The sequence below is a fragment of the Oryx dammah genome, unplaced genomic scaffold (assembly GCF_014754425.2).
Source record: "Oryx dammah isolate SB20612 unplaced genomic scaffold, SCBI_Odam_1.1 HiC_scaffold_5, whole genome shotgun sequence".
In the NCBI taxonomy this organism is placed as follows: domain Eukaryota; kingdom Metazoa; phylum Chordata; class Mammalia; order Artiodactyla; family Bovidae; genus Oryx; species Oryx dammah.
The window spans coordinates 94,052,619-94,063,418 of NW_024070189.1; the positions used below are offsets into that span (position 1 = coordinate 94,052,619).

The 10,800-nt window shown below is 49.5% G+C and overlaps 1 long non-coding RNA gene across 1 annotated transcript in view; it reads left to right on the forward strand.

Annotated features, from left to right (window-relative positions):
- Window positions 1–10,426: 10,426 nt before the first annotated feature.
- LOC120863952 overlaps window positions 10,427–10,800 on the forward strand; it is a 2,957-nt gene continuing 2,583 nt past the window's right edge. Inside the window, exon 1 of the long non-coding RNA XR_005721110.1 lies at window positions 10,427–10,800. This exon is cut by the window's right edge and continues 136 nt beyond it. This is a non-coding gene — a long non-coding RNA (uncharacterized LOC120863952).

The following is a 10,800-nucleotide window of genomic DNA, read 5'->3' on the forward strand; positions in this document are numbered from 1 at the left end:
ATATTATTTGTGGCTGTCCTGGGTCTTCATTCTTCCTTGGACATTTTTCTCGTTGTGGAAAGCAGAAGCTCCTCTCTAGCTGCAGGGGTCAGGCCCCTCATTGCCGTGGCTTCTCTTGTTATGGAGCACAGGCTCTAGGGCACATGGGCTTCGGTAGCTGTGGCTGCCAGGCTCTAGACCACAGGCTCAGTAGTTGCGGTGCATGGGTTTAGTTGCTCTGCAGCATGTGCACACCCACATTCTAAGCAGTGTTATTCACAATGGCGCAGGCAAATAAATAAAAAAAATTTTAAAGAAAATGATAAATTCCATGAAAGCAGGACTGGAACTCTTTGCTGCCTCCCAGTGCCAGAGATTTTATTGGATGCAGAGTGGAGAATATTTTTTTAAAAACGATCTTCTTCCAGTATTGAGGCACTTGGCATATTGTCAAGGATCAGGCTGTGAATGTGCCTCTGCTGACGGCTTGGGTCCGCAGCATGAATCAGCTGGCTTCTAACATAGCTGAAGTCTCTTCCTCTGAAGATGATGAACCACTGCAATGGACAGAATGCATCCCCCCAGATTCTTATGTTAAGATGCTAACACCCAAGATGCTGGTATTAGGAGGCGGGGCCTTTGGGAAGTGGTTAAGTCAGGAGGGTGGATCCCCCATGAATGGAATTAGTGCCTTTGTAAAAGAGACCCCAAAGAATTGATGCTGTCAAACTGTGGTGCTGGAGAAGACTCTTGAGAGTCCCTTAGACTGCAAGGAGATCAAACCACTCAATCCTAAAGGAAATTGAAAAAAAGAAAAAATATATATATAAAGGAAATTGACCCTGAACCATTAGAAAGACTGATGCTGAAGCTCCAATGCTTTGGCCACCTGATGAGAAGAGCCAACTCATTGGAAAAGACCTTGATGCTGGGAAAGATTGAAGGCAGGAGGAGAAGGGGGTGGCAGAGGATGAGATAGTTGGGTGGCATCATTGACTCAATGGACGAGAGTTTGAGCAAACTCCAGGAGATGGTGAAAGACAGGGAAGCCTGGCATGCTGCAGTCCCTGGGGTTACAAAGAGTCAGACACGACTGAGCAAGACTGGAACCCTGAACAGCACAGGGCCACTGAACAACAGCAGTGGAGCCCTCCCATCTTCTTTCCACCATGTGAGGATTGAATGAGAAGCAGGCCACCCACAACCCAGAAGAGAGCCTTCACATTGTGAATGATGCTACTATGAACGCAGGTGTGTGGGAGACCCTGCTGTCAGTTCTTGCGGGCCCATGCCCTGGAGTGGAATTGCAGGATCATGTGGGAGAGCTACTTTTAACTGTTCAAAGGACTGCCATGCCAATTTCCATAGTGGCTGTCATCATAACTGTTTCTACTCTTATCTTCTAATTAGAGCAAGTGATACTAGCTGCCATATATGCTAACGATATAAAGTTTACTTTGAGAAATATCAGTAGATGAAAGAGTGAGCCCACTGAAATATAACTAAAATTTTGCTCAAAAATCTGGGCGTAAAAGCACATAGAGACTAATCCCCAGCTGCTCTGATTTTTCTTCAGGTTGGCTTGTGGAATGAATATAAAGTTTCTCTTCAAATTATGTATTTATTTATTTATTGGCTGCCGTGGGTCTTCATTGCTGTGTGCCGGCTTTCTCTAGTTGTGGTGAGCAGGGGCTACTGTCTAATTACGGCGCGCAGGCTTCTAGCTGCGGTGGCTTCTCTTGTTGCAGAGCATAGGCTCTAGGCGAGTGAGCTCCAGCAGTTGTGGCCCATAGTATGTGGGGTATTCCCAGACCAGGATTCAAACCAGTGTCCCCTGCATTGTTAGGTGGATTCTTAATCAGGGGACCACTAGGGAAGCCCCCAGTATGAAGTTCTGAGGTGAACTTTTTGTTCTTTTTCTTTCTTCTTTTGTGTTTGTGCTTTAAGACAAAGGGCACAAACATCTCTGCTTTATCGGGCTGTGGATCTGTAACAAACCTTCAACAGAGGGTGAACTGGAAGATTTTCCTGACAGCCTCTCTGGTGATTTTGGAGACTGCATCTTCACAGTGGTTCCAGGAGATATTCACAGACCGTAGAAATGCAGACTAGCACAGAATTTGTAGCAGTCACGTGTCCTTAGAGCTGCTGGCATATTAATTTCTTCACACTCTTTTTGCCAGGATAATAGCTAGAATGATTGCTGCTCAGAGGACCAGGCCCAGCTATCTCCATGGTAACATTATACCTTACCAATGTCGCTTGCATTGCTCCAAGAACACGGTTCATAGGATAAGTCCCAGTCATTTCCATGGTAACATCGTACCCTACCAGCATCACCTTCTTCTCCCCAGGAACGTAGTTGCACAGGAACCAAGGCAGACCTGCAAGGGAAAAAGGTACCTGCACAGTTTAAATCTCCATTTAAACAATCTCCATCTCTGTAGATCAAGTTTACTGTGTTTTAAGAGCAGAAAGTTTCTTAATAGGTCTCAACTGTTTTGCAAGCTGGCATTTCAAAGCAGAGCTTCACAGAAGAATGGCCTGAAATCCTACAGGTGAAAGTATCTTCCAGCGACCACATGCTGGAGTAGAACAGCCTCCAAGCTCTGCTCTCAAGAGTAGAGACAATCAGGAATCTTGCTTTTTGAAAAAGATGTAGCACTTTGATGGCAGAAAACCTAAATATAATCTCTGGCCATTGGGACCAAGGGCCCCCTGGGGGCTCAGTGATAAAGAATATGCCTGCCAGTCCAGGAGGTTTGATCCCTGTGTCGGGAAGATCCCCTAGGGAAAATGGCAACCTACTCCTGTACTCTTGCCTGGGAAATCCCATGGACAGAAGGGCCTGGCGGATACAGTTGCAAGGAGTCAGACACGAATGACGGCTGCTCTGGGTCTTAGTTGAGGTATGAGGGCTTCTAACTGTGATAGCTTCTCTTGTTGTAGAGTGTGGGGTCTAAGTGCATGGGCTTCGCTACTTGCAGCTTGCGAGCTCAGTAGTACTGGCACACGGACTTCGTTGCTTCATGTCATGTGGGATCTTCCCGGACCAGGGATGGAACCCATGTCCTCTACATTGCAAGGTGATTCTTAACCACTGGACCACCAGGGAAGCCTTGAGGCTAATGTATTTTAACATTTATTGGTTGATGTTTTTGGATGCATAACGTCTGAAGATGCAATTCTGTGACACCAACAACTGGAAAACAGTGGGATGGAGCCGTGAAGAGGTGGTTTTGTGTGTTATTGACATTAAGCTGGTATGAATCCAAATTTGAGTATTATAACTTTAGGATGTTGAATGTGATCTCCATGGTAACCACAAACAAAATGGCTATAGAATATACACAGAAGGAAATAGAAGCATTTAAATGTTTCACTAAAAAAACACAAAAGAAAACGTAATGCAGGAAATAAAAGACAAAAGAGCTGTAAGTTATATAGAAAACAATTATCAGTGTGACAGAAGTAAGTCCTTCTTTATCAGTAGTTAAGAATAAAGGAATTTCTAGGACTTCCCTGGTGGTCCAGAGGCTAAGACTCCTCACTCCCAATGCAGGGGGCCCCAGGTTGATCCCTGGTTGGGGAACTAAATCAGCAACTAAGAGTTCGAATGTCACAGCTAAAAAGACTCCACATGCCCCAGCTAAGATCAAAGATCCAGCATGCCACAGCTAAGACCCACAACAGCCAAATATATGAATAATAAAAAAATTTTTAATGAATGATGAAACTTCTGACATTTGCTACAACATGAACAAACCTAGAGGATATAATACTCGGTGAAATAAGCCAGATGGGAAAGGACAAATACTGTAGGATTTCTCTCATGGGAGGTCCCTAGATTCATAGAGACAGACAGCAGGTGAGTGGGGGCCAGTGACTGGGAGAGGGGGAAGGGGAGTGAATGTTTAAAGGGGACAGAGTTTCACTTTGGGAAGACGAAAAGAGTTCTGGAGATGGATGGTGGGGAGGGTTGCACGACAATGTGAATGTACTTAATGTCACTGAACTATACACTTAAAAATGGTTAACACAGTAGATTTTATGTTATGTATATTTTGCTGCAAAGTCAAACCAGTCAATCCTAAAGGAAATCAACCCTGAATATCCGTTGAAATGACTGATGCTGAAGCTGAAGCTCCAATATTTTGTCCACCTGATGCGAACAGCCAACTGATTAGAAAAGACCCTGATACTGGGAAAGATTGAGGGCAAAAGGAGAAGGCTGCGGCAGAGGATGAGATGGTTAGATTCCATCACCGACTCAATGGACATGAGTTTGAGCAAGCTCTGGGAGACAGCAGAGGACAGGGGAGCCTGGCGTGCTGCAGTACACGGAGTCGCAAAGAGTCAGACACAGGTTAGTAGCTGAACAACAGCAGAAGTTTTACCACAATAAAATTTTTAAATAAAAGAAGAAATGAGCTATTTAATGAAGACAGAGGTTCAGTTTCACAAGATAAGAAGAGTTCTGGAGATGGATAGTTGACTATGGCCACACACAACGTGACTGTATTTACACTATGACCACCACTGAACTGGACGCTTAAAAATGATTACAGTGGTAAACGTTACGTATGCGTGAGTGTGTGCTCAGTTGCTTCAGTCGTGTCCGCCTCTTTGCGACCCTACGGACTATAGCCCGCCAGACTCCTCTGTCCATGGGATTCTCCAGGCAAGGATTCTGGAGTGGGTTGCCACACCCTTCTCCAGGGGATCTTCTTGACCCAGGGATCGAACCCATGTCTCCTGTGTCTCCTGGACTTGCAGATGGATTCTTTACTCACTGAGCCACCTGGGAAGCCCAAATGTTATGTATATTTCACCACAATTAACAAAAGAGCATATTGAAAAATGAAAAGAAGAAAAAGAGCTATCAAACCATGAAAAGACATGGAGGTACCTTAAGTGTACATTTGCTTCATAAAAGAAGCCAGTCAGAAAACACTGTATACCATATGACTCCAACCACAGGACATTCTGGTACCAGGCTCCTCTGTCCATGGGATTTCCCAGGGAAGAATACTGAGTTGCCATTTCCTTCTCCAACAGAGATGGTAAAATCTCAGTAGCTGCCAGGAGGTTGGACAGAGGGAGAAACAGGTGGAGCCCAGGGGATTTTTAGGGCAATGAAACTCTTCTGTACAATACTGGGTGGATGTCATCATTATTTTCCAAAAGTTGTAGAACTGCACAACACCAAGAGTGAGACCCACTCTGAATTATGGGCTTTAACTAATAATGCATCAATCTTGTTGTTGTTGTTCAATAGCTCAGCTCTGTCTGACTCTTTGTGACCCCATGGACTACAGCACACCAGGCTTCCCTGTTCTTTACTATCTCCTGGAGTTTGCTCAAACTCACGTCCAGTGAAGATCAGTTTTACTTCATTCTTTAGCACAGCTGCACCACACTCCTGCAAGATGTTAATAATTGAGGAAACTGGAGGGGAGGAGTAGGGGAATTGGGCAGGTATATGGAAACTCTGTATTCATTTCTCAGTATTTCTGTAAACCTAGAACTATAAAACAAAGAGTTATTAATTTTTAGAAAATGCATAGGCCACCCCAGCTACCAAGGACTAAGTCCAGCTTGGTACCAGGGCCCAAGACCACGTGACCTGGTGGTCTTAGCCCACCCACACTATGTCCTCTTGCCTGGGACGCCCCTACCTACCCCTGAGGTCTCCTCCATCCCAGGCTGGACTCCCCAGCAACCTTCTTGACCTCTGGCCCCTGGAGGCGGGTGGTGGGTATTTAAGTAAGATTTTTGTTTGTATGTTTTGTACCTTTTTTTTCTTCCCTTAAGCCACACTGCATACCCTGTGGGATCTGTCCAGGGATTGAACCTGGGTCCCTGGCAGTGGAAGCCTGGAGCCTAACAAGTGGACCTCCAGGAAATTCTTTGTTTGTTTTTTTTTAATTTTTATTTTATTTTATTGATGTATTTCTTTTCACCTACACTGTGTCTTCATTGCTGCAGTGAGCAGGGGCTGCTCTCCAGTTGGGTGAATGGGCTTCTCACTGTGGTGGCCTCTTTGTTTCTGAGCACAGGCTTGAGGGTACACAGGCTTCAGCATGCAGGCTCAGCAGTTGTGGCTTATGGGCCCTGGAGGGTGGGCTCGATAGTTGTGGCACATGGGCTTAGTTGCACCGACATGTGAGGACCAGGGATCAAACCCATGTCCACTGCATTTGCAGGCAAATTCATATCTACTATGCCACCAAGGAAGTCCCCCAGGTTTATTTTTTATATATATATTACAGTTGTATAATATTATATGTTACAGGTGTACAATATAGTGATTCATGATTTTTAAATGTTATACTTCATTATTGTTATAAATTATTGGCTTTATTTCCCATGCGTGTGAGTTCAGTCACTCAGTCATGTCCAACACTTTGCGACTCATAGACTGCAGCCCGCCACACTCCTTTGTCTATGGAATTTTCCAGGCAAGAATACTGGAGTGGGTTCCCATTTCCTACTCCAAGGGATCTTCCTGACCCAGGGAGTGAACCCATGTCCCCTGCATCTCAGGCATTGGCAGTTGGATTCTTAGCTTTCACTTTCATGTATTGGAGAAGGAAGTGGCAACCCACTCCAGTGTTCTTCTCTGGAGAATCCCAGGGAAGGGGGAGCCTGGTGGGCTGCCGTCTATGGCATCGCACAGAGTCGGACACGACTGAAGTGACTTAGCAGCAGCTTCAGCAGCAGAATTTCAGTACAGTTTTCAAATCTTTTCTTGTTGGAGTCATTATGCCGTCCCACAGGCGGCGGTGGCTCTTGACCTGGTGCATGTTGAGCGCGGGGCTGTTGGGCAGGATCTCGCTGCAGCTGCACACATGCACAGGATGTTGGTCCTCACGGCCCAGGACAGCTTGCTCACTGGTGGCTGGATGAACTCCGGGGCCGGCGACACTGACCCCGTGGGCTGCTGCCTCGCCACCGTGGGTCTGGGCTGGCTGCCTCTCAGCTGCCTGGGGGGACCCCAAGGACCCAAGGCAGCGGCGGCACCCTTTGCAGCTGCCGGGACAGCCGGGGCACTCGAGGCGAGAGCCGCGGGATCCGCCTCCACTGCCTCAGAGGCCACCACGACTCTCACACCGCAGCCGGCCCTGTTTTTAAATTTTGAGCTTTTTAAGCTTACATGCTGTCAATGTATGGCAAAACCAATACAGAATTGTAAAGTAAAATAATAAATAAATATATAAATTTAAAAAAAAAAAAAGCTCACATGCTTTTGCTGGTTAGGACCTGGACTTGCTGGTGTCGGGTGACACCTGTCCCTGGTCACCTTCCCCTGCCTGGTGACAAGACGCTCCTCTTCCATGCCTGGCTTTCAGGTGTATGGGCTCAGTGCTGCCCCTGACCTCTGACCTGTCCCCATTGTGGAGTGGAAAGGAAGCGACCCTTCAGTTCTGCCTGCGGCTCACACCCACTGTTTCATGTCTGTAGGTGTTCATTCGGAGGCCCCTGTGTCTCTGACCTGCTCTGACCGTCGCCTGCCCTGTTCCATCTCTTCTGCGCTGTCCCTGGGTGCATTTCCATCAAGGGGACATGGCTCAAGCAGCAAGAGGTCCGATGGGTAAAAGCATTGCCTCGTCTCTTGTAGATTCTTTGGGGACAGAGGCCCCCGGGTGGGTGACTCCATCCTTCCTGGAAGAGGTGATGCTGAGCCCCCAGTACTGAACAACAGCCAGGACTTGCAGTCCTCTCCTGGCTCCAAGGAGGGAGTGGGCTGCAGCCAGAGGTGCCGTGTCCCTGTGAGGAGTCTCAGCTTCCACACCTGACCCAGAGGAGAGCACGCAGGAGGGGAGAGAGGATGCAGGAGGAGGTAGAAGAGATGGATGGAAGATGGAAGCAGAGGACAAGAGTACAGGAGGATGGATATAGAGGGAGGAGGTGGGAATGGGACAGAGGACGTGAGACAGGAAGAGGAGGAAGTGTAGGAAACAGGAGTGGGAGGATGAAGGGTGGCTGAGGTGGATGGGGAGGTGAAGGTCTGGGGGTGCGGGACTTGTGGAGAATGGAGGAGGAGGAAGGGTGAAGCGAGGGGCTGGCCGAGGACTGGATAGCAGCTGATGGAAGGGTAGGGAGGATGGAGAAGTGATGGAAGCTGAGGGGAAGAGGTGAGGGGATGCAGGGGTGGAGTGTGGATGGAGGAGGATGAGGGGAGAAGGGCAGAGCTTTGGCATCTCCAGAGCCTGGTGGGTCCAAGCCTGTGTTCGTGTCCTGGATCCCAGAGGCATCCTGTCTGTCCTGCCCCAGACCAGGCAAGCTGGCCACATGAGTTCGTTTGGCCTGTGGGCTGGGGGTGGGGGGTGGGGACACAGGGCCTCACACTGTGCAGTGCAGGGCCCCTCGTGCTCTCCATGTATCACCAGCTCTACACTCTCCAGCCATGTTCTTGATAGTTTTCTGTGCGAGTCCAGGAACTGAGGCCCTTCCCCCTTGGCCTTGTTCAGACTTGTGGACTGAAGGGTGGTCTCAGCAGCACAGAGAGGCTGCCTGAGGTTAAATAAGTCATTCTTTTCCCAAACTAACACCCTTCTGATCAGCTGGTGTGTTGCCTGAGCCGATTCACCAGCCAGAATCAGTGAGTTAGGTCCATTATGAGAGAACGTGTGTCTCTTCCTAATGCCCTTGGTCCCCAGTCCTTGCTCTGCCTCCCAAGAGGGGCCATCCTGGGGTGGGGGGGCAGTGAGGGGAGCGTGGTCCCAGGAAGAGCCCCGTGGGCAGGAGCTCAGGGCTGCTGCCCTAGAACATGAGAGCCCCTGGTTGTGTTTTAATCTAAGTGAAGTCTCTCACTGCCCCTTTCAGGGCTCCTGGGGCGAATCCGGCTCAAAGAGCTTTCTCTGAAATTCACACATCATCCACTTTAGCTCAAGTAGACTATTCAGAGGTCTTTATTTTACAGACTCCTGCTACCATCACCACTACATCCACCTGTCACCACCTCGTACACGTCTCTTATCTGTCAGCAGATACCCACCCCTCACCCATCCCCCAGCCCTGGGGACCCCCGGCCCAGTTTCTGTCTCTATGGACCTGGTGATGCTGGACACTTCAGATCAATGGAATCATACAATATATGGTCTCTTGTGCCCAATTTTGTTCACCCATCCACAGTGTAGGGACACCATTTCCTGCCTGCAGTACAGTAGAGTTACAATCTCTCCACATCCTGTTATTGGGAATAAAGTTTCCATGGGTGAGAAGTGGTGTGCCCTGTGGTCTTGATTTACATCTCCCTGATGGATGATGAGGTTGGGAAGCTCCCCCTGAGCCTGCTGGCCTTGTTTTCTAAAGCTGGGTGGACTTTGGAGAAAGGTCTACCCCATCCTGAAGTCTAGAAGTGGAAGTATTAGGTGTGGATGCAAGCCATGATTGCCAAAGGGGATCCCACCCACTAAGGGGGCACTAATAATGTCTGATTTCTCCCTCTTATGACCAGGAAGCTGCCAACAGGGAGACAACTTCCACTTGCTGGGTCCCTGAAGCTCTTTAGGGCACTGGAATACCTAGATTTTGTCTTGCATCATCCAACATGGAGAAGCTGGAGATCCTACTAGCCTTGGAACGAGAAGAAATAACAAAATATGAGCAGGTGAGACCCCAGCAGAGATCATAGACAAGAGCAAGTGCACCCAAGCAGGGATCTGAGCCAAGGACAGGCAGCTGAGACCCGGCAGGGATCCTAGCCAGGTAGAACTGGTATCACGCATCAGAAAAGATACATTTCCCAAGTGGGAATCACTGCAGCCCAGGTGAGCATCCTAGGCCACAGAATCAGGTATGTCCCAGGAGGAATCAGAGCCAAGGATAAGCAAGGGAGGTCAGGCCGAGATCACCCCCGGGTAGACCATGAAAGGCCACGTAAGGATGGTTACCAGTACGTACAGGTACAGCTCAGGCGGGGAGCACAGTCAGCAGGCAGCAGGTGAGGCCCAGGTGGGCCATGCCAGCCCACATGGCCAGCAGGAGCAGGGATGTCCCTGGTGGGATCATAGCCGAGGAGGAGCAGGTGAGGCCCAGGTGGGGCCCACTGCCACGTGTGCACAGGTGCAGCCCAGCGGGAACCATGGGCAGCAAGAGCCCTCACATTCCAGGTAGGAGTCACAGCGAAAGCTGAGCAGAGCAAGCCTGAGTGGACATCCTCTTCCCCAGGATGAGCGGGTATGGCTCAGGTGGGGGTCACCACAAATGGGACCAGGTAGCCCAGGCATGATCCTAGCCAGGTACGAGGTGAGGCCCAGGCAGATCCCACTGAGTCAGGCAGGCCTGGTGCTGTGCCCCTGGGATGCAGGGTGGGGAGTTGTCCTGCCCTGCCTTTCCTGGCATCTCTCAGCCCCCTCTGGCTTTTGGGCCATACAAGGATGCAGCGGGAACCAGGGGAGGATATGGATCTCTCACTGTACAGTGTCGCCAACAGGCTAGGTTCTTTGCTGTGAGTCACTGGGATGCCCCTCTTTGCCATCCTGGGGGTGGGTTTCCACGAGAAGAAACATCCCAGAGGTGTCAAGAGGAGGAGTGACCGCTGGTGGCCATGGCAGGCCATGGGCTGATGAATCCAAGAGCAGAGGTGGGCTCCGGGGGGTCCTCCACGCACATCTGGCTCTTGCAGGAGGTGGGCTACTTCCAGGGCATGAATGAGGTCGTGGCCGTCCTACTGATGTTCCTGAACGAGGACGACACCTTGTGGAGGTTGTTCCAGCGGATGACTGATGAGAAGCACGTCATGCGCAGTAGGTGCCCGCCGAGGACGGCTGGGCAAGCCTGAGGATCCAGGGTCTCTTTGCAGGGGGGCTGGTA